Below are 27,871 nucleotides of genomic sequence, written 5' to 3'. Positions count from 1 at the left end.
ATTTCTCTTACCAATTGACTCATATACCTCATATCTCAGCCATGCATCCCTAAGTGATCCTGTATTTTTCAATCACCCTCTTAATGGGGGGAGGGGGAAATGTAAAAAATATCATTAATTAAATTGCAAAGTTTAAAATTCCTTTTGAGAAGAATTTTAGGTAAATAAAGATGCTACCTCTCTGAATCCAGAAGCTGAACTGTTGGAGAAGATACCATGAAGAAGCCTCCAGACCACAAGCTGCACAAAAATTAACTTTGGGTGTGGTTGATTGAACATTTATTTGTATGCATACTTTCATGCCAGAAAGGGGACTGCCCCCTAACTGGCTTTTTGTCAATGCATCTAGTAATTATTGGTTTTGGTTTTTCTTTTTTTTTTCCCTCAATCTCAAATTATTGTAATCTTTAAGTTGATTATGCTTTCATGATCCTTTTTGGGGAAACCTTTCCCAATAAGAATCAAATGGGGAAAGTAAAAATAGACTCGAATCCAGGACTTAAATCCCCAGAAGTCCATGCTCCACTTCCCCAGAATGCTTTGTAATCTCACTGAATTATCACCTGGGACGAGAGCAAAATATTATTTAAAGACTCTCCACCATAGGTGGGGGCTCTTTTTTCCCTCTTTTTACTTCCGACTCAGAGCACACGCAGCTCTCCACCTAGCAGGCAAAATGTAAGTGGTTGTGTCTAGGCCTCTCTCTGGTCTAGACACGTGCTTTTCTTACTTGTATATTCTTAGGTTCTCAATCTTAAATAAACCTCTAAAAAAGTAGTACTCCTTGCAGAGAGAAACTAATTTCTATCTGCCTCAGTCTCCTCAAAATTTTAATCTTTACAAGGTCAAGGACCTAAAACACTCTCTCCATACTCTCCAATTGAGAAGAAAAAGACATGATAATTCCTCTCTGTCACAAAAGGAGAATGAGTTAAGGAAGGAAGTAGATCAAGAGTTTAGTTTTTGTGGCTTCAAGAAAAGGGAAACTGGAACCAAGCAAGGTTCTATTTGGTCCCTAGAGATTATTGAGCTCTGAGGATCAGATCATTGAATACTAATCCTGAAATTTGAGAAGAAGCTGGGAATATATATATGTGGCATTTTAAAAGAGCTTTAATACAATTTAATACAATTAAGCAGAGAAATGAGATGGGATGATCTATATGCTTTAAGGGAAGCATTTTAGGATTAGTGGCATCTGACCATGTTGTAGCATATGAAGAAGTATTCAGGGGCATGGATGAAATTTAAAAAAAAATTGAAATGAAGGAAATGCTTGTTGGGGAAAGCATACCCAATCCTTGTGAGGGTGAACCTGTGGCACATGTTTTGGAGCATGCTGGAGAGGGCTGCTCCCTTCACCCTCTCCTGGTGTGCCTGAGGACATTTCTGACATCACCCAGGCCTCTGCCCAGCAATCCAATGGGAGCACTTCCTCCCTCCCTTGTCTGGGGAAAGGGGAGGGGGAACTCATATGGGGTATAAAGTTTGTAGTTTGGGCACTTGGACTCTAAGGTTTCTAAAAGGCTGACCCTTTCCTTTCAATGTCCTATCATTTCACTTCCTAGTTTTCCTTCTCTGAATGCACTCTAGTTTTTCAATTTCTTTTCTAAGTCATGAAACGAAGAACTCAATATGGTCTGACCAAGATAAAACTACCTCTTCCCTTATTATGACTCTTGTGTTTTTATTAATGCCCTCTACAATTATATTTGGTTTCTAGTTGCTGTATGACACTGGAGTAACATTGAGCCTACAATCTACTTAAATTCTAAGGTGCTTTTGAACTTTCCACTCACATATATATATATATATTATGTAATTTAAACTCAATGCTTCTAAACCTTATTTCAAATTTTACATTTATGTGATGAGAAAACATTTCTCCCCGTTAAAATTTGTCTTAGATTTGTTTCATCAGTCTTTTTCTTCAGGACTTTCAGGGATTTGAATTTTGTCTTCTAGAATGTTATCTTCCAGCTTTGTATCATTGGAAATGTCTGGCTCCATCTGACCTCACTGGCATCTCTTTTCATGGGTTGTAGTTTCTAGAAACATTGTGTTATCTTTTTTTAAAGTCACTTTAACCTCCTGTTAACTTTTTACAAGCACATACTTATTCACATACTGTCATGCTGTCTCAACCATTCACCCATAATTCTACTTTCCAACCTCGTCCTTACTTGGTTCAATGACAAAATCAGATTTTAACTTGTTAGTACTGTTTCAAATTTATCCTATTAACATAAAATCAATTTTAGCTCAATCTTATAATTGCTATAAGCCAACAGGCAATGTAGTATTATAGACAGAAAACTAGAATGGAAGTCAGAAGACTTAGGTTCAAATGCCAGCATGAACTATAATTTTTATATTGGATAATTCACTTAACCTCATTAAGCCTCCGCTTCTCATCTCCAAAATAGGAATATTATTTCTACTACCTACTTCATTTGTGTCTTTTTTTATCATTCCAACAGACTATATAGTATTTTATTAATAGCTACACTTGATCAAGAATGATTCTCCCATTAGAATACAATTCTACAAATGAAGATTTATTCCTCTGCCCCTCTCCTTGGTATTAAGCTCCTTGGCTCCCTTTGTCCTCAAAATATTCTTGAATCTCTCCAGAACAAATAACCCACTATATAATATCCCTTATTTTTATGTTAGTATGAATAGATTTAGTAGATTAGTCCATTAAGGTAGATTTTTAATAGAAATATAGTGACAAAAATGTGAGAACATGGTAATCTAATTGGAGAAATGAATTATGATGACAACAACAAGGCACTGAAAACAAATCTCATTTACAGTGTATTTTGTGATTTACCAATTGCTTTCTCAGAACTCATATAATTATACTTAATACTGAAAGAATCTTTAGAGATTAATAATTCCAACTCAGTAATTTGAAAGTTGAGTCCTATAATCTAGAATTAAGCCATTTGCCCAGGTTCATATATCTAGTCATTGTTCAAGACATGACTTGAACCTAGGTTTCAGTACAAGTCAAACATTCTAATTATACTGCCTCTCAAATATCAGAGGTAAGTAGGCCAAGTACTTTCATCCCAGGTTTCCAGATAATAAAATGAAGTCTTACAAAAAATATCATAAGATTTAAAACTGGAAGAAAATTTAGACATATTTATATCTGAAAAGAAAAATGAAAACCAGTTGTGACTTATCCAAAGATATGTGATTAGTATAACAGTCAGGATTTCAACCACAGTACCCAGACTTCTTATTCAGTGCTCTTTCCACAATCTAAAGTAGATATTCAGTCAAGCAAGAGAAAAGAGAAAGGGAAACCTGAAGGTATCCAAATCAATCTTTTACAACTCCACTATTTTATATAGTTTTGGTATTTAGATAAAGGAGTCAATTAGCAAGACAGAGAAAACTGAAGTTTACATACAAACAAGATTTTTTTGAGTTGTAAACATTAGCACTACTTATTAAAACAGTGTATCTTCAGGTGGAAATATGTTTATTTTGAATTCATGAGGAGTAAAAGGAGACCTTCACACACTTCATAATGTATGGGCTTATGCCACTGTCAGCACATGGTTAAAAAATGTTTTCTGATAATTTAGAAAGCTGCTCTCACTTTCACAGACCTTGACACCATTAGTAGAATTAAAAATATAACTGTGAGTACCTGAGGAAATGCAAGACAGCTGAACCATAAAAGTTGTATGGTATAAAAGCTCTGAGCCTTAAAAATCTTCTCGTCTGTTCTAGGGCTGAAGAAAGACTTGGGATAAATAGAAGGCAAAGCAAAGCTTTTGGGCTGGTTCTTGTTAGCCTGATCTATGCTGTTGCTATTTTAGGACTCAGTTGTGGAAGGAAGAAGAGATTACAAGCAAAGTGATGCCTCTTTGTAGAAGAGCAATGCAGCTTCCTCTAGGGGTCTGCCATTCCCAGATGGGTTAAGTTGTGTTTTATGATCCTCTTTGTGATATATATCACTAGGGAATATTGGTGTACTATACTATACAGTTGGACACTCCATAGCTTGGAGCAAAGAACTCACCACATGCTTTGGAGAACAGAATATTAGATGTGAAATTTGAGGACCTGTGTTCAGATCTTGACTTTGTCACTAACTAGGGGTGTGAAGTTGTTGGATCACTTAATCCGTCTATGTCTATTTCTTCATTTGTAAGATGTGGGTAGGACTACATGGTTAAGTTTCTTTCTAGTTCTAAATATAGAATAACATTAATCTCAGCTATGAGAAGGTCAGATACCAACTTTCTTGGCATATCTTCTGAGCTATTCTTTCAGGTACTCTTAGGAATAAGAAAAGAATGAAAAAAAAACATTTATTAAGCACTTAATATATACAAGATACTAGGAATACAAATACAAGCTAAAATATTTTTTTTGGCTTTCAGAGAGTTTACATTATAATGAATAAAGATAACACAAAAAAGAGATCTGAAAAGGGGCAGGATTAGGGAAGTCCAAAAAGTTCGAGACAGGACTAGGAAGAGAATGAAAGCAGGCTGGCCTGGAACCATATACAAAACAGTCTCCAGTAGGAATTCACTAATACTAAAAGAGAGGCAGGTTATTCAGAAAAATATTCCAAGGTGAGCAGGTCTCATCAATAATAGACTATTCAAGAAAAATAGAGACAATAGGAACTGGTTGAGACATCAGAAAAGAAGGCATGGTTTGAAGGTGCAGAAAAAGCTAAGGACAAGATCAAGAGGAGAAAGAAGATATGGCATCATATATCTTAGGTCATCAGGGCATGACAACATGCAAGAATTTGGCAGAAATTATGAGAATCTTTTGAAGGTGATTATGGCTTGTGGTGGCCTGATTTATTGATGAATGAAAGTCATCTAATATTTGGCAAATAAATCTTAAAGGGTTTCAAGGGTGGTTAAATAATTTACTCCAGGTAGCATCTACTTTATACTAGAAGTAGGATTTGAAATTATGTTTCCTGACTCAGTCCTCTATGCCACAATTTCTTTTTATATTAAAATCAGCATTAAATAAAGAGGCAGTATAGTAGAGTGAACAAAGTCCTAGGGGATACATTAAGAGAACAAGATTTTTGTGTTACTTCTGCCCGTTTGTTTTTTTTTTTGCTAACGTAACCTGAGGTAGAACAGTTCATTCTAGCTACTACTGCTACTACTACTACTACTACTACTACTACTACTACTACTACTACTACTACTACTACTACTACTACTACTACTACTACTTCTATTTTGGCATGAAAATTAAAGAGGGAGTAATAGAGCACAAAAAATAACAATTTGATAATTGGAAAAGACCCTACTATAGTCTAACCTATACTCCTGTGTGGATAGAATTTACTTAGAATTTGTTCCCCATTACTCTCTTACTCAGCATTCCATTTGCATGCTCATGCTGAGCAAACACTGTGTGTATATGCAAATGGGATGCTGTGTAACAGAGTCCTGGAGAGTAAATTCTATCCACACATTCCAAAGGATTTCTCATTATAATATAACCAAGAAGTCATCCAGACTTTGCTCAAAGATTTCCATAGAGGGGGACCCACTTCTTTCCACAGCAACATGGTTCTCTTCATTATTAAATCTGATGGTCTTTATCAAACAATTTTTCAATACTCTTGCCCTCTCTGTACCATTGTCCATGTTGACCACTCTAAGCTTGTGGATTTTCTCTCCTAAATGTCTCCTAAATTGCTGGTTCATCATCAAATATAATTCTCCCAAATTTAGGTGTACCCCCAGTCTCTAATCTGGACTCTCTTCTTTATCTAAACATTCTCATTTAGTGACTTCAACAGCTCCCATGACCCTAGTTGTCATTGCTATCCAGATTTTTTTCAGAGCTATATATCTATTCCTACTATCTCTCCTAATTAAGCATTAATTGTATGTTTGATATTTTGAACTGGATGTCTTATAAGCAGATCAAATTCAGCATCCAAAACAGAACCCATTATATTTCCTCATATGCTATACTAAACTAAACTAAACTTCTTCCTTAGCTTCACTATTTCTTTTAAGAGAACCACAATCCTCCAAGGTAAACAACTTTATTGTTGTCTTCTCATTTTTGTTCACTCTACATAGTCAATTGGTTCCTTCTAATTCTTGTCATTTTCATCTCCACTATAACTTTTATGATCTTTCCATTCTCACAACTCATACAGGTAATTCTTGAGTCCACACTCTTATCACCTCTCATTCAGAGTATTGTGAAGTCTGCTAATTTTTCTTTTCTGCCTCACTCCTTTCTACACTATAATCAGTCTTCCCTAGAGCTGCCAAATGGTTTTCATAAGAGTACAATTTGGATTTTGTCACATCCTTCCTAAGAAAGCTCCTATGACTCCCCATTGCCTCAAATATAAAATGTGAATTACTATGTTTGGCTTTCAATGCTCTTTGCAAACTGACCACATGAATGCTTTTTGTGTTCTTCAAACACAATTCATTCTCTGCTTCTATACCTTTGATCTAATTGTTTACTTCTCTGGGAACACACTGTCATATCCACCTCAAGCACTGCCTTCTGCATGAAGCTGTTCCTCATCTCTCTCCCTAAACGATTTGACATCATTTAAAAAATTGATTGTATATATGCATATATATTTATGTATATATACATATACATATATACACTTTGCTTCCCCGATAGAATATTAATAAAGTCCTTCAGAGCAAGGATGGTTTTGTTTTTTAAATTTGTGTCTCAATTGCCTAGCACAATGCCTTGCACGAAGTAGATGTTCAATAAATGCTTGTCAATTTGATGACCTATACATATGTCTTCCAAAAAAAAAAAAAAACATGATTAGTCCCTGGATAATAAAAATTGTGTCCTTAAAATATTTTATTCTGGCTTATTCATTATATCCCTTGAAAAATGTAAATACAACCCATTATCTAAGGTTTCTACAGCAGTTAAATTAAAATATATATTTTATATTAAGAGAGAAAAACTCATTGGTATTCTATTTCTTTTGTAGCTTCTATGGCTGCTCCAAGGCAACACAAGAAGATATCCTGAGTCCATATGAATACTTCTTTGTTCTCCTTAAGTTTTTTTAGCCTCATTAACTTGAGTATTCCAATATCTTAACTTCTATAAGTAAACTCTGTATAATTAATACAAAGTTAGTTCCCTTTAATGAAATGATGCCTATATTATTTCAGAAATAACTTATAAAGCCACAAGGTAATGAATAACTACCACTAAATTCATTATCTATTAGGCTTTTAATTGATTCATTTACTAAATTTAGGCTGCATTTCACTATTAATTCTTTCTTAAAACTTCTAGATAACCTTAAAAAGGGTCCACATAAAGGATGATGCAAGTCTCTAATGGCTATCTATAGCTCAATTCCATTTCCCCCCAACATCATTGAAACCAAGATTTTCTTGATTAGGAATTTTCCTTTCAGGTGATGAATTGATCACATCCAAAAGTTTCTTGCTGCTATTAACATAAAAGTTTAATTCACTGTTAACATTTCCCAAGTATTTTATCCTCATTATGTCTAAAAGAAACTTTTTTTTTTTTTGACAAAGAACAGTGTCATTAGTAAGAAGGTTGGAACGTCTATTCCTGTGAGAATAAGATGGCTCAGGCCTACCCGTAAGCCAAATTATAAATTAATTTGTCTACTGCTCTCCTATTTCACTTTTGCTGTCACTTATTGGCCCACTATTTTTTATTTACCAAGAGATCTGCTCTCTCAAACAATATTCCATCCTCTGGATATTTCCTAATTATACTAACTATGGTCTATTGTGCATTTTCCTCTTTCCCCAATTTAATCTTAATTGTCACATTTCCTCATTTATCAGGATGCTGGTATATCCCTGGGTAGTTAATTCAATTTAATTAAATAATTATTTATCAAGAACTTACTATGTGTAGGGTATTCTAAAAAATGATATAGCCTCTTCCCTTAACTAACATTCTATACTTGGGGAGGGAGGATCATATAATGCTTAAGGATAAATAAAATGCAGGGCAGAGTGATTGGGATAAAGTGTATGGAAAATATTATGGGAGAATTAATGAAGATAATTATGTAGAACTTAATAAGTAGAATAAGCATTTTCATATACATAATAGAAATGAAAAGGATTTCTGAAGATTTCTTTCATACAAGTTGCTTTCCTTTTAAATTGCATAATAAAATTGACATGATAAGAATTCTTATTACTAGCTGAATCATGGAGGGATTCACAGAGGAAATGGCAACTGAGAAAAACCTTAAATGAAGAAAAGGATTCTTAAAGGTGAAGATGAAGTGGACGTGAATTCTAGGACTTCTTTTATTGCCTAAAAACACACAAAATTAGAAGAAATAAATCCAGTAGCCAATCTGCTAAATCACTTAATCTGAAAATAGTTTAAAATCATTTCTCTTCTAAAAAGCAATGTAAATAAAGAAACTTCAGAAACTTCAAAGATAAAATAATAAAATAATCTAGATTCACATAGGTCATTGTGGTTACATCATTATGAATAACAAAAGCCAAACTATCCCATTTCCCCTTTTTAATAGCTCCTAATCTGACAAGTGAATGCCCTAAATACAGCGTAATTGGATTTTGTCAAGTCATTTGACAGTTTTTCACGATGCTTTTGTAGACAGAGTAAAGAGGTATGGATTCTATTTAGTAGAGCAGTCTATGTACATAATAAATCTTTAAAAGCTACCCAATATTTTCAAATTGAGTTTCCTCTTATATGCTTAATTGAGATATTCCCTGATTAGTTTTATAGCTTTAATTTTATATACAACCAGTATTATCTTTCAGACAGTGTTTATCAAATTAATTACCTCTCCAAATATTTGATTGGTAGACATCATCCCAACACTCCAGGACAAATTGCTAAAAAAAAGTGCAATCAACATTCAATGTTTTAAACCATTACAGACAAAATTGAAGAAGTAAAACAAACAAAAAAGTGAACAAATGTTTTAAACTAAGCAATTCCACTTCATTCTGAATACAATAAAATGACATCCATAGTCTCTCCTATCGGAATTCAGGGCTCACTCCATATATATCCTGAGGTAAAGTAGACTTGGTTTTGATTCAGAGGTGACCCTGGCAACCAAAGGGCAAAAGACTTGAAAAGGGTCGAATGAATTATTTTCTCTGTGTCTTTGGGTTTCCAGTGAAAAAGTAAGTTACCCAAGGGTTTAAGAATAGTTTTCCTTCTTCCAAGGAGTAGAGCCAATCAACACGTAAGTAACTTGAGGCCAGAAAGTATTTCCTGCACCCACACACACACACACACACACACACACACACACACACACACACACACACGCATACACAAACAAAGAAGTTATGAAATATTTAACTTTCAGAACATATAAAATTAAATTCCTTTCATTTCAAATGATTCTAGTTTAAAAAATAATTTTTCCAGACCATATGTGGAAATAAATACATAGTTATACTGTAGATAGGAAGATAAATAGCCTGGAAAACAGAGATAGGCATGGATGTAGACTTCACATACATATGTGCTTAAATAATCTATAACGGAATAGTTTCATGGTCACCTATGTATCATTTGTATCATTATTTTATTGTCATATATAATGACATAAAAACAATGTGATAGAGGAAGACAAATTAAAGAACTATATTAGATGTTGATTTGTTGAGGGACAATGTACATTTCCATTCTTCACAGGAGGAAAACTGAGGCTCTGAGATGTCAAGGACCTTGATACACTTAATTAGTGGCTGTGACAGGATGTGATGCCTTCTCTCCTAATTCCAAGCCTAGTACTTAGCACATTGTAGGTAATATAGTAGGTACTTAATAAATGCTAGTTATCTGACTGACTCTGTAATAGGCACTTCACCACTGCCTCTCAAAAAACAAACACTGGACAGCATCTGTAGAAAAAGTGCTAATATTTTAAATGTAATTCCCTATATTGCAGGGGGAAAAAAACAACCAATATGCTCCCAAAGAGAAAATGTCAACTAATTTCTCTCATACCCTACAGTAGAAATGAACACAATGACAAGAGAACATCACCAGCACTCTGCAGCATAATAATAATTAAAATTCTTTTTATCTTCCTTTTATCCAAGGCTGGGACACCTCATTCTTATTTCTAAAATCACAGCAATTCTCTGGGCTTATGCTGAGAGGTAGAAAGGGCCATGATGTGGTTTTCCTTTTCACCTACACACACACATACAGAACTGACATCAATGGAATCAAAACCGTTACACGCCAATACAAAAGGAGAACTTCATTTGGTAAGCGTACTCACCTTCTGGTTTCCCAGTGACCTTGTAAATATCACTTTATGTGTCTGCAAACAAAGGACAGCACTTGAATGTGTCTCTCTCCAAGGTACCGATGTTTTAATACAATGTTTTAAGAGTTGTCCATGGTAGGTAGTTTGTGCTGTGATATACTTTGTGCTGAGAAAAAAAGCTGTTATCCTGCACATCATCTAAATGTTTTGTGTCCTTCCAAGGCTAACAATGTGCTCTGCACAAAATAGATGTATAATAAATGTTTCTTTATAATTGAATTATAATATGTTTCTAATAGAGTAAAGCAATTCTGTTATCATGCATTATTCACATGGTCCTTGCTTTTTCTGTGAATAGAGTTAATCCTTCAGTATCTAGTCTGACTATAGTTTTTCATGGTGTGAAAATCTTACTGTGATAAACCTTGCTCATCTGGGCTTTATTCACTAAACTAGTACAGACTACTGTTGAATATTTGAGCTCTGTGTGAATAATGCTCATAAATGGCCATTTCCTTTAGATTTTGACCTTGAGGCTGTTCTATCTGCCTAGATTTTTATACCTACACATGCAGCTGTGAAGGTGGCACCTGCAAAAGCCATGAGGTATGACTTTAAGTAGGAAACGAATAAACTGCCTGCTGGGTTGGAAGCTGGCAACAGAGGCAACCATTATTTGCATCCTACTTGCTCTAGGCTTTTGATTTTAAAAGTGCCTCACTGGGAAATCCATAGGGTACCATTCGTACACATTGTTAAACAGAAATGAAGTCTGTCAACAACTGCAGGTATAGGACAGGACTCTTCCTACTTGTTTGTTTTCTCCAGAAAAGCAACTTGCATTTTTCTCACCTGGGGCTAGCTTTGCAGGACACATGAGGTCAAGCAGGTAGAAATGTTTCCTAAAATCAGCATTTTTAGTCAAATTCAATTATGGAGTGACTGTGGAAACCCAGGGACACAGTGAAACGAGTCCTGTTTAGTACAGTGCTATCACCCAATATGGGCTTGAAATGATGCTTGTTTAGTTGTCTGATCAATTAGTTGCAAGAAAGGATAGGAGGAATTTAACTGCCTGTGTAATACTCAGAAGGAGTGAAACCTTAGATGAATTTACTTTAACGTTAACAAATTATCTTTAATAATTAGTTAGCAAGAGCAATTGTTAACTGCCAAAAATATATATCTACTATCAATGCTTTCTAAATATCTTTTTTCCTGAAACAAAGCCCCAACTCTGCCCTTGTTAAACTTCTGGGAATTCTTGAGAAAATGTTGGATCTCCTTCTTATGCTTTACTCTGACTTTTTTCCTATTATTCCACCATTATAAAAAAATCAACTATATTCTTAGCATCATTACTCATGAATATATCATGAGGAGCATGTAATGTTAAACAACTTCATGCTTAAAATATATTCATAAATATATACACATGTCTACAGAATAAGAATATTCATCCATGCGCATGTATCTCTATCCATGATAAAAGAGCTATTATACATATTTTAATAAAAGTAAACAGGTATGCATATATACTGCATATATATGTAAGTATGTATACACAAACATATTCAATAAAGCATAATTCTTCTTCTTCATATATATTGGTCCCCTGGTGTCCAAGGAGTGAGAAGGCTTAGAAAATCCCAAATCTCTCCTTCCCTAAGTTCCTGTAAATTAATAATATGATTTTGGTGCTTTCTTTCTATATAATATATTTTTTTGCTTCCTTTCCCCCCAATTATGCAAAATAATGCATTGGTCATTGTTCTTATTAACCAAAGTAGATATATTAAAGATGATCATATTGCAAGCCATTTAGTTGATATAGAGAGAAAAGATCAAGGAGTGATTCAGTAGGAGACATTGTGAATTCCTGAAATTTGTACAAATGGTTTGGGGCCTTTATCACACACTAAGTTCAAAAGTCCTCCAAAAGGTAACCTCAAGAGGTCTATAGTCCTTCTTTACAGAAAGGATTTAGATTTTTCAGCACTAATATACTTTTCTTTCCTTTTTCTTCTTTATGAATCAATAAAATATCCGTAATATAACTACTTGATTACCGAGTGAAGATTTTTTAGAAGTATTTCAAGGGCATTATTTGGAATATTTAATTGCCAACTGCCCAACATGAAAATGTATTTCCCACACACTTGTGAGTATAATATTTTTTATTAAATTTCCCCTCACTTTTTAAATTTTAGAAGAATCAACAAAACAATAAACCAAGCCTTGATTTTAATGCTTGTTGATTTTCAAAGTATAAATGTTCACAGTGAAAATATAAAAATCAGCTTGCTTCTACATACAACTGGATGTATGTATCTATAAATATATGAAAACATGTATTTCATAATTTTTCTTGTTATATATTACCAAGAAGTCAACTTTCCCCTGTGATCTGTATATCTTTTGTGGGCTATACCTCTTTGTAGGCCTTCAAATCTTGAGCTATTCACAGAGTTAGTTCTTAATATAAAAATAAGGAAGAATTTTCTGAGTTAATGAACAGTACAAACTAAAATTAAACATAATATGAAATCATTAGTTTAAGAAATTGCAGATATGAAATCTTTTACAAATTCTTCATCCTTGAGGAATATTTTTCTTTCATGGATCAAGGTAGATTATACAAGAATTTCTATGTGACAGAACATAGCATTTATACCAATAGTCAGCTTTACTGAATTCTTGTTTAATCTTGGCCCAGGTTAACTGAAATATGTGTGTACATGTTTATGCTCTTTTGCAGCATTACTAGGTACTTCTACAATCTACCCAATTATTAAAAATGTATATTAAAGAATCCTTTCTTAAGGACCTTCTACGTGACAAGAATTATAGTAAATTGTGCAGGTATAGACCCTATCTTCCAATATTATACACAACTTACCCCACTTTTTCTATATATACACTATATATATTATGTAGACATACATATGTGTGCAATATCCCTTGTTCATATATAATTGTTCACATGTTGTTACATCTATTAGATGGCTAAACTCCTTGAGAGCAGGAACTGTTTTTTTTAGTTTTTATTTTTGTTTGTTTTTTTTTCTTTTATAACCCCAGTATTTTATTCAGTGGTTAACATATTCTCAGCCTTACATACCTAGACACACAAATATATACACACATATATAGAAACTTATATATTTATAGTCTTCTAATAAATATGCATATACATGTATATATGTATAAAATACACTTATTTGTATGTATGTATCATCTATATCTATCATTCTGTATCATATATATCCATTATGTTATGTTTGTTTCTACATTTAAAAAATGACCCCATCCTTTTTTGCAATGCTTTACATATGTCATTTCCTTAATGCAAGAAATCCTTTGAACAAATAAATCATAGAACTTATAAAATTTAACATAATTGTCTTATGTTCATAGAAATTAAGGGAATTCCTATGGTCATAATTACATGTGTATATATGTATATATATGTATATGTGTGTGCATGAATGTATGTGTAGATAGTAAATGTAATAGAGACTCACAATTGAAATGTCTTAAAAGGCTATGAGCTAAAATAGCAGTTGTTCCAATGTTTATCAGAAATGTAAAAGCAATTTCAAGGAATATAGTAATAAAACCTAGTCAAGGGGGAGGTAAAGAATAAGGGATTACATTTCCTTAATTTATATTTTATCAATTTTCAAAAAAATACATTTAGAAAATCATTATGTTTACTACACTTCTTGCTTTCGTTTTAATGACAGTTCTTTTATTAAATCTTTTTTTTCTTTAGACTTTCTCTTATAGGTTTCTCAGGCTTAGTAAAACATGATGACATAAATGGCAAGAATTTGCATTTTAAAGCAATCCATTTGACTGTTGAAAACTGTACCATTCAATGTTAAATTTAAAAAACAGAAATAAAATATGGCTCAAATTTTCTCACCCCTTGTCTTGTATTGTCGTTTGATCTGAATGCTATATTCTTCATTTTTCACTAGTAAGAAAATCTTGATATGATTCTTCTTAGGGGAGTAGTTAAGTAACCATAGTTAAGATTTTATTGCAATGCCTTTTACTGGGGACTATGAATAAATCGTGCTTCCTTACCACAGGCTGACATTGAAATGCTGTAGTGTTTACTCAGACAAATGCAGTGGACCACAACAGAATGCTTTCTGCATTTTCTCATCCAAACACAACATTAACCATATGTTCACACTGTGAGGAGCTGTCATTAGGCATTATAGTGACACTATTCACACCAATATGGTCGAGGGCCTGTTAGTGTTTCCATTATAAATTCAGGGCCTATAAGTCAATTGAAAAAAAAAGTTTTAGAATTAAATCTGCCATACCAAATATCAGTTTTTGTCATTTTTGTTTGTTTTTCCTTCTTAAGCTATTTAAATCAGATGCCCTTAACCTTGGACTCATTGATATCTTTTAAAAATATATGTTGATTAGTGTATTTTAATATAATTGTTTTCTCTTGTAAACCTATGAATTTTATGTACATAAAAACATTTTCTCCAAGAAAAGCTTAATGACAAACAAGCAGAAAATAATATAAGAATTGAAGGGAAAGAATCATAATGTTCCCATCTCATTCCAAAGGTAAAGCTTAATAATTATTTTAATTTTAATTTTTATATCTCTAATATATGGCATAGTCCCTAGAAAGTAGTAAGTGCTTAATAAAATATGCTTGATGATTGACTAGCTGGACTAGATTGTGTACCAAAACACAAAAGAGTCTCATTCATCTTAGTTTGTATAAGATATTGGATAATATAACTAATTATAATCCATAGATAGTCCCCAAATTATATTCTGGGCATTGGTTTTGAATCCTTTCATTAAGCCCTTTGTAAAAATGGAAATGAAAATAAAATTATCTTGTTATACATTTTCTGCCTATCAAATTTCTCTTCACAGAAGTCAAGTATTCATGAAGTATTTAATATATACCAGGCACTTTGCTAAGAATTAAAGAGTTTCTCATACAAAGAGAAAGATACCCTTTACCATAAAGGAGCTTTCATTGTAATGAGGAAAGATAAAATACAAAATGGAGCTAAAAAACAAAATGTTGGAGAAAAAAGGTCCCCTTAATTTATCATGATGTACAAGTCTAGTCCAATCTACTACCAGAAGAAAATGAATTATGTCCAGTTTAGATATGTTCTTCAAGAGGAGATTCTAGAAAAAAATACCACAATGGGACAATACAGTAGATATTCCAAGGTGAGAAGGTCCTAGAATCTGATAAATGCACCAAGAAAAAATTTCCAGGGTAGCAAAGTTGAGAGTCAGAAATAAATCTTGTAAGTTATAAGAAGCAATAAAATTATTTAGCAGTACAAAGCCCGATAGTGAAGGAACTGGCATAAGACAATAGGTAGACAGTATAAGAAATAGACACTCCATCTTTTAAAAAAATTCTTATGTTTCTAAATTAATATGGCTTTCAGAGGATGGCCAAGGCAGAAAAGTTTTAGCTGAATGGTATACCTTACCATATCCCAAAATATGCCATCTGATAAAGTGGAAGATAAGATCCTTTTTTAAAAAAGTTTTAGTTTTAAGATTAAAATTTTTATACAGTTTTTATGGTACTGTAGATTTCATATATTATGAAAAGTGAGTATTGTCTGTCTGATTTTTTAAAAAAAGGTCACAATTTCTAGCAAAAAGTCTGATCATGTTACCAATTTTATTTTGTGTACTGCATTTTATTAATTATTTCATGATTACTAGGTTAAGAAATGCATATATTATCTGAATTAATATTTTATAAGGAATTATTTCCAGAAAACTGTATTTCATCCATATCTACCAAAAGAATGCAGTTTTGGGTTGTCAAAGGAGCCTAACTCCCTATTTCATATATTTTCAACATATCAGCATTTATGTTTTTGACTTTATCTTTTTCTGCCAATATTAACCCCCAGGAAAGTTGAAGATTAACTGTACTAAGCTTAAGTGAAGTTCATGTGAACAAAATTTCCTTCAAATTATCAAAAACATTTCATAAGAGAATGAGGGTAATTATCTTGATGAAATTATTTCATTCTCATTTTTGTATTGCCTTTACCCAGTACAGAGTCTGGTAAATGAATACTTGTTGATTGATTAAATTACTTATCATAAATCTATATACTTATCTAGTTATCTGTTCTAATAACTTTGCTTACTTACTAAAATCCTAAATTTTAAAAATGAAGTAACTATACTCAGCACTGTTCCTAAGAGGCTATATATTCTTGGAAGACAATGGAAAAGAAAAAACCAGGTTAGTCTGCACATCTTCTATTTCCTCTCCCAAATAGATATTGTGTATATGAAAATGAAATAGCTGAGCACAATCCCATACAGTGTCTTTACACAATCTCAGAAGTAGAGACAGAAAGGAGGTAGGGGTAGTATATGGAATAAAATAGCATAGGTCATTTTTTAATATCTTGGGTCATGGCACCTTAGGGTCTTATAAGAGAACCAAGTAAAGTTAGTGTGAAAGGAATGAGCTTTTGGGGACCTGGAATAAAAATTAGGGGTCATAAGCAGCCATATCTTGGCCATTTCCTTATGGCTATTACAGAATGAAGTTGAAAACAAAAGACTTTTTTGTTTTCCTTGATGAGGGGAGCACTGTTTCCCTGTTTCCATTTTTTGTGGCTGGGCAGGCTTGATCATCTTGATGAATGTTGAGTGTATGGCCTATTACCTTCAATGCAATGCAATTATCTCTCATTTTATCCTTGAGTGTTTAATGCAAGTATAGATTAAATTAAATTATTTTTTTAATTGTAAGGAAATAATTTGTTAGGGAAAAGTGTGAATTGTAGAAAAGTTTTAAAGAAATCCATCCATCCATCCATCCATCCATCCATCCATCTATCTATCTATCTATCTATCTATCTATCTATCCATCCATCCATCTATCTATCTATCTATCTATCTATCTATCTATCTATCTATCCATTTATCCATCCATATAATGACACTGTATACAGTATTCTACATATGCATGTTTTTTTTCTCCCAAAGAACCAATTTATATAAATAATGACAGTACGAACATCTGGATTAATAAGGCACCAGTAAAACAAGAAGTATTTTGAAACCTATCTTAGGTACAAGAACAAAGCAAGGATTGCTAAGAAACATCAAATCAGCATATCTTAAGCATAGTGGGTACTGATTTTTTTTAAATAAGTGCATAGATGAATGAAGTAATTGATATGTAATGTTCTATCTTTAAAGGGATTTTCTGTAGATTTTATTTATTCATGGGAGTATATATTATTTGGAATAGAGTCCATACAGTAACATTTTGCCCTACTCATAAATTTTCATTACAAATAAATAAGCAAAATTTATCTCATACTTTGCCTATGTACTTCAGTCAATTGTTTAATGGTACAGATGAACTCTTCTCTGGAATAACTTGTGAAAATCTATTTGTTGTCTTCTAATATGCCTTAAAAATATTCTAAAAATGTATATAGCTTGAAAATAGAAAAGTAGTTATTGATGCTCTTCCCAACACCTTTTGAGTTAATAAGATCTCTGCCTTTTTAATCAACTTTGATATCTTTCCTCCCTTCAAATACCTTGACAATTGATTCTTAATAATTTGCATAATTTCATGCCACAATCACAGACCTCCTTCTACACATAGTTTTATTTTTATTGTATTTAGATTCCAATGTATTTGTTTTCTTTTTTCTAGCCCTTTGTTCATTATATAATTTTTAATGTAATTATTGCCAGAAAATATATGTTTCAATTTTTTTTTTTACTTTTCTGCACTGGGTTATGCTGCTTTTATATACTATTATATGATCAGAGTGTGTGTGAAACTGCTGTGTACAACTGAAAACTTTCTATTCCCAATCACTTTTCTGTGGAGGTTTATCATGTCCTCTAAAATTCTATTACATCTCCTTAATTGCTTTATTATTTACTTTTCATTTGCTTCATCTTATTCAGAGTTAGGAAGGTTAATATTGTATACTAATATATTTTCATTGTTTCTTTCCTCTTGTAACTCATGTAACTTCTCCTTTAGGAATTTGGATGCTTTTCTATTTTGGTTCATAGATGTTTAATATGGATATTATTCATTGTCTATGCTTTCTATGTCAATATATAATTTCCTTGCTTATATATTTTAATTAGGTCAATTTTTACTTTTACTTAGTCTCAGATTATAATTGCTCCCTCTGACTTTTTAACTTTAGCAAATCACAGTAGATTTTGTTCCAATCTTTTTTCCTTAATTCTGTGTTTCTCTGCTTTAAATGAGTTTCTTATAGACAGCATATTTTGGAATTTTGGCTTTTGATCCACTGTGGTATCTTCTTCCATTTCATGGATGAAGTCATCTCATTCACATTCACTGTTATGATTACTGTGTGTTTCCCTCCATCGTGATTTTTTCCTCTGTTTACTCTCTTTTCAACCTTTCCCTTTTCATAAATTCTTTTTTTTTTTACTTCTGACTACATGCCTTCACAGGTTGCCTTATCCTATTTATCTCCCCTTGCATTTTTTTGTTCCTCCCTCCTCTTCTTACTTCCCTATTGGATAAGATAGATTTATATACCTAAGTGTAGATGTTATTCTCTCTTTGTGCTAATTCTAATAAAGCATGGTTCAAAAATTGCCTGCCACCAATACTACACCCATTTTCTCTTCTAATGTATTGATTCTTATATTCTTCTTTATATAGTATAATCTACTCCCAATTTCCTCTCCTTTTCTCTTTTCTCAGAATATTTCTCTTTCTTAACTTTTGATTTCTTTTGTATATTGTCTCATCATATTCAACTTACTCCCTGCTCTCTCTTTACCTATATATATATATATATATATATATATATACATACATTCTTATTCATTACCCAAAGATTGAAAATATTCTTAAGTATCTTCAGTAATTTAAGTATCATAAGTACTTTATGTATCCTACCTCCTACAAGTATCATAGATATTTTAAGGATATTAGTTACCAACTTCTTGCTAGTAATATAATGAATTTAACTTCAATTTTCCCCTTTGATTACCTTAATCTATTATCTGGACCCTAACATGAATCCATTCCTAATGCTTCTAATTTTCATGAGTTGTCATGTTCCCCAGTCCAGATCTAGTAGCTCAAGGCCCAAACTTATCTGATGAGCATATCTCACACAATCAAGGTGTTCTGGGAACTTGGTATAACAATAGTCTTTTTTATGTGTACATTCAGGGTGAATTATGTTGTTGTCATTGTTATTGTCTGTTATTGTTAAAACCACAGACCAAAACTATGAGTCAACTCAGACAACCATGTTGACTCTGAGTAATGGAAAACACCTATAGGAACCACAACCCAACTAACATGGCTCTGTCATGAATAGACTTTAATCACCAAGTGAAACTGACTGTCCCCCTTTTTGCTGCTGGAGAAAGCAATTTTTGCTATTGTTACAACTATGCCTTCTTTAACTTGTCACAACTGTATGTATCAAAGCTGTACCTTGGTATTTTACATTAGACTTGGGTAAGAAACTTTCCCCATCATGCCATGAATTGTCCTTAACCTTCAAAACAATAAAACTTAAAAGTACTTGACAGGTACATTAGATTATTCTCTTTTCCCATTTGTGTGGATGGTCAACACTATGTCAAGCATCTTAAATAGCTTTTCCACCATAGGTATCTTAATTATCTTAATTATCATTTTCACATGGAAGGAATATAATCTGTTTAACCTTATTCTTCCCTTGATTATGTTGAGTGGATTAAATAGTTAAGGTATTTTTTTTTTACCATAGAAATATTTAATGTCCTAGTAATCACTTTCCCATGTTTGGGCATGATTACTTTAACCCCATCGATTCCCTTGAGTTCTTTCTGTTTACCATTTTATGATTCTCTTTTGTGTTAACTATTTTCATCAAATTTTCTTCTTATCTCTAATCACTTTTTAGTTCTAGCAGTTTTGTCTGGAATGCCTGGAAGTTTTTTTTTTTATTTCATAAAATATTCATTTCTTCTCCTGTAGTAGTATCCTCTGTTTTTCTGGATAGGTGATTTTTTGTTGTAATTGATGTATATGTAATTTGGTTGTAATGCAATTTTGATAGTTTTCTCTGATAATTTCTTACAATATGATGTTCAGGCTCTTTTTTGTGATAATGACTTTCAGGCCATCTAATGATTCTGAGATTATTTGGCTGTGGAAATTTCAGTTTATCCAGGCTGGAAGAAACAACAAGTCACTCAAAAGTAAGGAACAAAAGAGATTTATTAGCCATGTAGACCCACCCAGGATCATTCCTCTAAGGTCTGGGCACCAAGGGAAAAATTCTTGTCATTTTATTGTTAAGGGTAAATTTTAGGTTTTAGACTGAATATAATTTTAGTGGTCATCAGGGATTTAATTCTAAATCTCAATGACATACTCAAGCCAGAATAGAATTTATGGTGGTTTATTTTCAATAGAAGGAAGAAATTAAGAATGAGGGAGAAAGAGGGAAAAGGGAATTAGATGTACTCTGGCCTAGTCTGAGCCAGGGGGAGTTTAGAGTCCTCTTAGCCACAGGGCCTTCCCAGAAGATTAAATCTAGCTCAACTTCTAGCTACAAGGCCTCATCCAAGATGAGGGGCCTCCTTGGAGGCTGGTGCCTTCAGAAAGGTCAAGGAAAGGGGAGTCAGACTTATAACTCACCACATGGTCATTCAGGGAAGCAGGCTGAGGTCCCACACTAGAGCTCCTCTAAGTCAAATTCCACCACCAAAGTCCACAAAAGAAGTGCTCTCACAGGAAGTGACATGAAATATAAAGGCAGTTCTTTACATCTCTTCCTGTGTCTCACATGTACCAATGATGGCTTAAACTTGGCTTAGGACAGCCCAGGGGCTCAGTCAGTTGTTTCTGATTTGTCACTTGCTAGCACATGTGGGTCATAGACCATCCTCCCCCACACTTAATCCTTAAGTGTGGGTGTATACATTCCTGGTTGCTAATAAAGACTAAGCAGGGTAAAGTAAATCTAAAATTCACATTATACACTTAGGTTACATGATTACACACACATGATTGCACAGATACCGATTTGGGAAGTTACACAATTGGATGAGAAAGGGAATCAGCTCTGTATCCTGTTGCAGTGTTGTTCTAGGGAAGGCGAGGGGGAGACAGCTTTTAGTTCCCAGGCTTGTTTAGTCTTTAGTATGGTACAGACAGCATGAGTCCAGAACATTAATCCATCATGGATCTGTCAGGTCATAGTATGGGAAGTAACAGTACACTATAAAGTGGAACTATTGCTTTGTTCTGGAGTTGTAGCAGTTGCAGGAGAAGGGGGCTATTAGTAGCGAGTTTCTAGGTGTGTCAGCCTTGAAAGCCAGTCCTTAGAACATAAGGGAGTCCCTAAAAGGGACATTTGAGGATATTCCACTTTAATCCTTCCTGTATATATTCCTAAGTCTATTGTTTTTCCAATGAGAGATTTTAGATATTCTTCTATTTTTTATTCTTTTGAATTTGTTTTGCATTCATTTGTTCACTTCTAATTTTTAGGGAGTCAAATTCTTCTTTGAAATTTTGTACTTCCTTTCTTAGGGAATGATTATCTTGTTTGAGTTATTGCATATCCTTTTGTACAAAATTATTCTTCAGAAAATTTTGGTTCTAAAATATTGATATTTTCTTTAAGAATTTTTTGATTAAAGAAGAAACAATTTTTGACTACTATTTTCTGATGTTTTATGATTCAGAATCTCTCCTCATCCCAACCCAATGTGAGGTGGCAATATTCTTCTATAGATTAAACTAATGATTTCATGTACTCCATATTTCCATATTGCTTATGCTGTGACAGAAGACACATATTATATAAACTATTTAAAACAATCATGAAGGAAATAATGTAGAAAATTGCTTTAATGTGGAATAAGATTCCATTTCATCCTTTGGCTATGGATATTGTTTTTTTCTTCTTGGGCCCCTTGTGGATATCTTGGAAACTTTCTTTGCTGAGGGTAGTTAGTCTTTCACAGTTGATCATCATACACTATTTCTTTCACTGTATACAGTGTTTTTTTTCCTAGTTCTTTCCACTTTGTATCAATTTATATAAGGACTCATTTCTCAAATAAAAAAAGAATTGATTCAAATTTATTAGAAGATCAGTCATTTCCCAATTGAGAAATGGTCAAATAATATAAACATGTAGTTTTCAGACTAAGAAATCAGTGCTATCTTTTGTCACATGAAAAAAAAAGTTTCCAAAATATTATCTATTAGAGAATGTAAATTGAAACAGCTCTTAGGTACTACCTCACACCAATACATTGGCTAATGTGGTAGAAGAGGAAAATGATGAATATTGAATGTTGGAGTGCATGTGTGAAAATTGGCACATTAATGCACTGTTGCTGAAGTTATGAACTGATCCAATAATTCTGACAAGCATTTTGGAACTGTGCCAAAATAGATATAACATTGTGCATGTCCTTTAATCCAGAAATATTACTACTATTTCTATATTCCATATATATCAAAGAAAAGGAAAGGATCTACTTGTAAAAAATATAGTGGCCCCTTATGTGGTAGCAAAGAATTAGAATTTAGAGGACTCCTATCACTTGGAAAGGGTTTGAAAAAACTGTGGTATATGATTCTAATGAAATAATATATTGCTATAAGAAATGATCACTAGGAAGTTTTCAGAAAAACCTGAAAAGATTTTTATGAACTGAATCTGAGCAAAGTGAGAAGGATCTCGAGAACACTGTACATAGTTAATAGTAATACTATATGATGAACAATTGTGAATGACAAATGAGAATGAATATTCTCAGTATTCTAATGAGCTGAGGTAATGCCAAAGTAGTCATAATGAAAAATAGGAAGGACTATGGGAATCTGAATGCAAATTGAAGCATCCTATGTTTCACTTTATTTTCTTAATTATTTTTTTTAAAACGTCTCATTCTATAACATGCCAAATTTAAATATTTTGTATGATAGCATATTTGTGATAAGTATCAAATTGTTTAATTTCTCAAATAAGGGTTATGGGAAGGATAAGGGGAGAGAAGTAGAGAGGGAGAGAATTTGAACCTCAAATTGTTAGAAATGCCAAATTCCATTCTACATGTCATTGGGAAAGTATAAAATTTTACTGAAGTGTAAAAACAAGATCAGCAAATAGCTAATGGCCAAGATTTTCAAATTTTCTCAATGATCTAAATATTTTATTTAATCAGATCTTTTGAGAGGAAATGTAGCAAAATAAAATTGTTCAATCAATCTCTCATGGCTTAAAATAATGACAAAGTATTTTCATTTTTTCTTTTTTTTCCTATTTGTATTTAAATATCAATGGGTATATCCATTTTTATATAGCAATAGCAGCAGCATGACAACAATAAGTGTTAATGTGGAAGATTGTTGTAAAAGTAGTTAATAAAAGTAAGGAAAGGTAGAAAGGTAACAAAAAGTCATTATCCAAATACAGGTTGGAACTAATAAGGCCTTGGGTTCAAGTTTACACTGTGTATAAAAAAATCCCATGCAGAGAATTAGTAAATTTTTTCACGTCATCAAAATAGTCAGAATTAAAACTGGGGAGACAAATAAAATTTACACCATACAGGTAAAATTAAACTTAAATGATGTCAGAATTAGAGGCAAGAAAAAATTCAAAACGTTCTAAAGCAGCGGTTCTCAACCTCTCAATTTGTAGCAATGAGAATACCTAATGTATAACAGGTATTTACATTCCGAATCATAACTGTAGCAAAATTACAGTTTTGAAGTAGCCACCAAAATAATTTTTGGTTTGGGGTCACTGCAACATGAGGAAATGTATTGCGGGGTCACAGCATTAGAAAGGTTGAGAACCACTGTAAAGGAAAAAGAGCTACCTTCCACTTAATTTGCTTTAGGAGTGAGATAGACTACATGTGTATTAGAAACAGGATTTTGTTTTGTTTTGTTTTTAGCTAACAATAACATGTACTGCCCCCAAAGCAAAGCACCAAAAAGTAAATTCTAATTTTCCATTCTCTGCCAATGCAGTTAAAGACTCCATTATGCTAATGTGCTCCACAAAGCATCTAAATAATTCCCATAATCTGTTCTCCCTTCTGTATCAATCCCTTATATTAGGGCATGAGGGAAATAATAGGTGCTGCAGTTAAATATTTTCTACTTGTCCTTCACTGCTCTGGTCCCAGGCAAGGAGAGCTGGATCATGGAATTGACATTTTCCCTTCTCTGTAAATAGCCAGTACACAACAAAGAATCCTTCACTACCCCACCCCAAACACACAAATTACATTTTTTTTCATTTATTATATTTCATTTTATGCATCTTGCATTTCAGGGAGATCAGGTTAAAGAATAAGAAAATAGACCAATTGTTAAGCAGAAATATATTTATTTGGTTAACTAAAAATAGCTAAATTAAATATTTCAAGCTACTACTTTATGTTATTTCAACAGAATTTTTCATACATTTATAATTTTACAGTATGAAAGAACTAAATTACACAATATGTTCTTTCTTGGTGATTGGGAATAGCACCTTAAGGTAGCAATGTCAGGAAGGCCTTCTGAATGAAGTTGTGGGCCAAAATTCTGATTCCCTAAAACTCACCATATAATTCTTGTAAATTAATTATTTTAAAAATGTTTTTAAAGAGTTACAACAACCAAATGAATTCCATTCTTCCATGTTACTAAAAGAAAATTCTATATAATTATGTTGTATTGGTTTTACAATAAATTTTCATGTTTATTTAATTATTCATGTATTACCCCTCTCTACATAAATGAAGATGATTTAGTAATCATTTTCTTAGGAGTAATTTTCTTTTTGTGGAACTTTGGTAATGTGAAATTTAGATGATTTACAGGAAATGTGGAAAGATGATAATCAAAATTCATATCAATAGCCTCAAAGACCATAAAGATTGTAGATCTAAACCTAGTTGGGATTCAGAAACTGCCCAATTTCAAATTTTTATTAATAAAGAATACGATGAATGGTAGTGGATCTGCCCAAGGTCAGACAAATAGGAACTGTAAGATATATAATTTAAACTAAGATCCCCTGGCTCCAAGGTCAGTGATTTTTCCATTAACCACCCTACCCCCTAAAATGAATTGAAGTCTAAAGAAACTAAATCAGATCAAATTGTTGCCAAGACTTTCCTTTATAATTGCTTATTCACAAATATACACATATATATATATATATATATATATTTCAAACTTCATATTAGTCAGTCAGTATTTACTAAGTACCTATCATGTGCCAGATGCTATGGGAAACAAAAAGAGATAAAGTGAATGTATCTACCCTCAAGAAATTCAAATCTAATGGAGGGAGAAAATAAGTAAAGAAATATGTCCAAAAATCTAAATACTGGATAAAGAGAAAATAATTAAAAGAAGGAAGACATTTGATTTAAGAATGGTAGGGACAACTTCCTACAGAATAGTGATGGCTAACTTTTTAGAGACTGCTGCATGTGAGCTGACCTCTTAACCCAGACAGGGGAGGGAGGAAGAACTCACATTGGACTGCTGGGCAGAGGGGCAGGTCATGTGAGAAATGTCCTCAGGCATGGTGGAGAATGGGGAAAGGAGCATCCCCATCTAGGAGATGTGACATAGTATGCCAACATAGCTATAGAAGATGAAATGTTAAGTTGCAACTTAAGGAGTGCCCAATAATGATGACAATGATGTCACTCTATTAGAAACTAACCATCATGATGATTTTGGAAGTGACAATGAACTGTCAAAAGGTAGACCAGGAGAACAACAGTTCACAAATATCTTATCAAAATCGAGAGAAGTAGCATATCCACATCAAATATGTGACAGATCCTTAAAGTATTTGAAGCAAGATGACAAAATCTAATTAATTGCCTTATGAAAAACAGATTATTAGCCTGATTTTATTTTAGTTATTTTTTGCATTTTACAATACCAATCTCATAAACAATACCATCATTTTTCATTACAACAATGCAATTTTCTCATTAAAGCTGTGATTGATTCTTTTATACTACATATTTTTCCTACAAAAAAGCACTATACAAATACTTATTTTTAGACTTAATGCAAACTTAAATTAGTATTCCATAAATTTATTTTAATATTTCCTTTTTATAAAAGTCAGTATTTCGAGAAAGATTTACTTTTATTTCCAAACCCAATTATTTCATTTCCAGTGTCTTAAAACTTATAGATCTTGTACATGGGCTCAATTTAATTAGAAAAAAAAAACAACAAAAATCTAAAGTAATTTATAATTATAATATGTTCCTAGTATAAAAATAATTACAACTAGTATTATAGTCACATAATCAATTAACATTTGTGGCGCACCCAGTGGGTATATGGCAATATGCTGATATTAATAATAGTTGATGACTATTAGGCTCCATGCATCCAAGTTCTACTGCTTCATTAACATTCATTAAGCCTCATAATACCCCTGAGAGCTCTGGTAGACAGGTGTCTTACCAACTTCCAGAGATGAGTAATTCCCACATGCAGAAGCCCCAGGCCAAAGAATGAATCAGTTTTAAGACTCAGGAATAGAATTTGAGACCTAATTCTTGGCACCAACTTAAGTTCTGAGAAGAATGTGGTTAAATGATAGCCAGTCTCACAAAGAGATTTTGTAAAGATACAATTTGTCCTGCAACCTATGGGTGAAAGGTAACTGACTGACTATAAGGTCTATTTTCAGTAAATGTAAATGAATACTCCTACTATGGAGCACTCTTGAAGGATACTTCTGTTATTCATATATCACATATTGTAAGATTCCCCCCCCTTTCAAATATGTAATTTCTCAAAATTTTGGTTCTGTTTCCATAAGTAGAAAAACATAATTCATCTCAAATTTGGGTTCCAGAGGACCATTTTGATTATGAAAACTATTTTTAACTTTTATGTTCTAGCTCCTTGAGGATACAGAAATGTTTCATTTTTGTCTTTTTATTCTAGTCTAGCACACATCCACAGTGTCTGACATATGAATGTCATATGAATGTTTATTGTATGATTGATCTTGTAGATTATGTCAAAATTATTTAAAATGCATGGATTGCATGATGAATTTGACTTCAGGCTACAGTCCTATAATGCTAAATTTCAGAAAAAAATATTTATGGTAAAACATAAAAGGTAGGTCAATATCTGGTACTGTATCCAAAATTAGCCTATAGTATCAATGATATGAAGTGGTTTTTGTTTGTTTGTTTTTTGTTTTACAAAAGATTTTTTAAATACATATATAAAATTCCTATTTGAAAAGGAACTGCAAACAATGGAAGAACCATCGATTCATGGAAAAATAATATATTTAATAGAACAACATTAGTTTAACTTTTATTTTTCCAAAAATAATTTTCCCAGAGTTTTTAACCAATATATTAATATTGATCATATTTATATCAAATCTATTTTCAAAGGAAAAGGTCAGAATTTATGTGGCATGACACAAAGTGGCTTTTTCCCATATAATTTAATAGAAAGTGAAATAAAATTTAAATGGAAGTTAAAGAAAATATCTAGCTAGATAT

This window comes from Monodelphis domestica, chromosome 4 (assembly GCF_027887165.1).
Source record: "Monodelphis domestica isolate mMonDom1 chromosome 4, mMonDom1.pri, whole genome shotgun sequence".
Lineage (NCBI taxonomy): Eukaryota > Metazoa > Chordata > Mammalia > Didelphimorphia > Didelphidae > Monodelphis > Monodelphis domestica.
Note: the sequence above shows the minus strand (reverse complement) of the source record.